This window comes from Amaranthus tricolor, chromosome 8 (genome assembly GCF_026212465.1).
Source record: "Amaranthus tricolor cultivar Red isolate AtriRed21 chromosome 8, ASM2621246v1, whole genome shotgun sequence".
Classification (NCBI taxonomy): Eukaryota; Viridiplantae; Streptophyta; class Magnoliopsida; order Caryophyllales; family Amaranthaceae; genus Amaranthus; species Amaranthus tricolor.
Window position 1 is genome coordinate 3068483 of NC_080054.1, and position 2500 is coordinate 3070982.

Consider the following 2500-nt stretch of genomic DNA (forward strand, 5'->3'; position numbering starts at 1 on the left):
GGGACCATTGACACGAATCAGCCCGCGTACTAAGTCACGTCCTTCCGTGGCCCGCAACCTTTCCTTAGGCCTCAAGCGTATCTCATCCGAAGGGACCGGCAACCGAAGGGACCATTGACACGAATCAGCCCGCGTACTAAGTCACGTCCTTCCGTGGCCCGTAACCTTTCCTTAGGCATCAAGCGTATCTCAACCGAAGGGACCAGCAACCGAAGGGGAAACACATTCCCACACCAACACGAATCAGCCCGCGTACTGAACCACGTCAAGAAAACCCGTCGTGCCGCCTGAGCGGGTAGTCGGGGATCACAAGACGCAGCATTTCCTTAGGCCTCAAGCATACCGTCAACCGTCAACCGTCAACCGAAAGGGGCATTGGGAGCAACCGAAGGGACGTTCCCCCAGACGAATCACCGTAGGCCAAGCTGACTAGGAAGGGCCCACTCATCGTCTGGTAGGGCCGACCAGCCACCGGAAAAAACCGATCGCCGGCGATGGCCCACGGGATGGCATTCAACGTGATGGAGGGTAGTCACCCCTCACACGCATAACGCCCATGCCTGGGCGAGGGGGTGCTGGCCATGCCAGCCCAAGGCTCCCAAACTCTTTCCCCCTATAATAGATAAAGAGATTTTTCCCTTGTGACCCTAGGGGACACCCAAATGCAAGTTAAGTTATACTAGTTTTTCCATGGACCAAAACTCACCTTTATTTGTAACATAATGTCATTTTTATGACTTGTATTGTTGGAACATATATTAAAGAAATTTTAGAAGCTGAAATTTTGAAAAAAAAAAACTTGTAAGTATTTTATTTTAATTAAATAAGGCCGAAAAACGCGAAATTAATAAAAAATAGTAAATAGTGTCAATAAATCATGAAAAATTAGGAGACACTTGAGAAAATATATATAAAGACATTGGTTTAGTTAAAAAAATTTTTTTCATTAAAAAAAGTATTTTATTTTTTTTTTCCGTTAAATTGGTGAAATAAAGGGAAAAATAATAAAAAATAGTAAAAAGTGTCAATAGATCATGAAAAATTAGGAGACACTTGAGAAAAAATATACAAATAGATTGGTTTAGTTAAAAATATTAATTTCATTAAAAAAATATTTTATTTTTTTTTTTTCCGTTAAATTGGTGAAAAATAGTGAAAAATGGATAAAAAATTGTAAAAATCTTGAAAAAATGGGAGGCTTGTTGGAAAGATATTATGAGTGAGAGTCATTGATATTATTTTCAAAAATGGGTAAAAATAAATTTTTGAATGATATAAGAGGCTAAAAGGGAGTATTTTTTATCAACTTACATTGAACTCCTTTACCACAATCTCCCTTACAAACCATAGTAATGAGAATCATTGGTATTAAGTTTGAATGATGTTTTTGATCACCTTGCAACGAACTCCCTTAAAAGCCATAATCATTAGGGGGGTCTCATGGCTCATTCTTGGCTCGGGGCTCGGGGCGAGGCTCCGGCCATGGCTCAAGGCTACCACATTGCTCCTATACCACAATCTCCCTTACAAACCATAGTAATGAGAATCATTGATATTAAGTTTGAATGATGTTTTCGATCACGTTGCAATGAACTCCCTTACAAGCCATAATCACAAGGGGGGGGTCTCATGGCTCACGGCTCGGGGTGAGGCTCTATGCTACCACCTTCTTTCCCATGGGCCATAGCGTCTTTCGTACCGCATGGCCCGAAAACCTTCACAGCACCTTGAGAGCTCACATTATATTATAACCATCCATATAGGTGCTCAGGTGCTCAAGGTGCTCAAGTGCTTAAGTGCTAAAGTGCTTAAGTGCTTAAGTGCCTTAGCGCCTTAGCGCCTAGCGCGCGCGCGTGCGTGTGTATCATTAGATTAGAAGGGTGGATTTTTCAAGATCCCCCGGCTCACTCGGGCCAAGCATATCGTTCTTGATCTCGTAGCAATGCCCACGTCTCACGAGTCGAGCGTTCCCTTCCTCGGCGCACGTGCGTGGGCCCACGGCCCACGGGTCGGCCCGCGGGGTCACGGCCCGCGGGTCGGGTCGGGGGCGAGGCTCCGGCCATGGCTCCATGCCTACCACATGCCCAGTCGATGGCACCTTGGGCCCCAACCCTCAACTATAACCTTCCCCCTATAATAGATAAAGAGATTTTTCCCTTGTGACCCTAGGGGACACCCAAATGAGAGTTAAGTTATACTAGTTTTTCCATGGACCAAAACTCACCTTTGTTTGCAACATATTGTCTTTTTTATGACTTGTATTGTTTATATATACCTTCAAGAACATTTTTGAGTCTCGTGGCCCACGGCCCGCGGCCCGCGGCTCACGGCTTTTGATTCGTGGCTCACGGGTCAGGCTCAGGGCGAGGCTCCGGCCATGGCTCAAGACTATCGTCCTGCCTCCCTTGGGTCATCGGACTCGGGTCAAGCACTTCCTTTTTGGGCTCGTAGCAGATCCCAAGGCCCACCGCTCGGGCGTTCGAACCCCGGCTCACCTTTG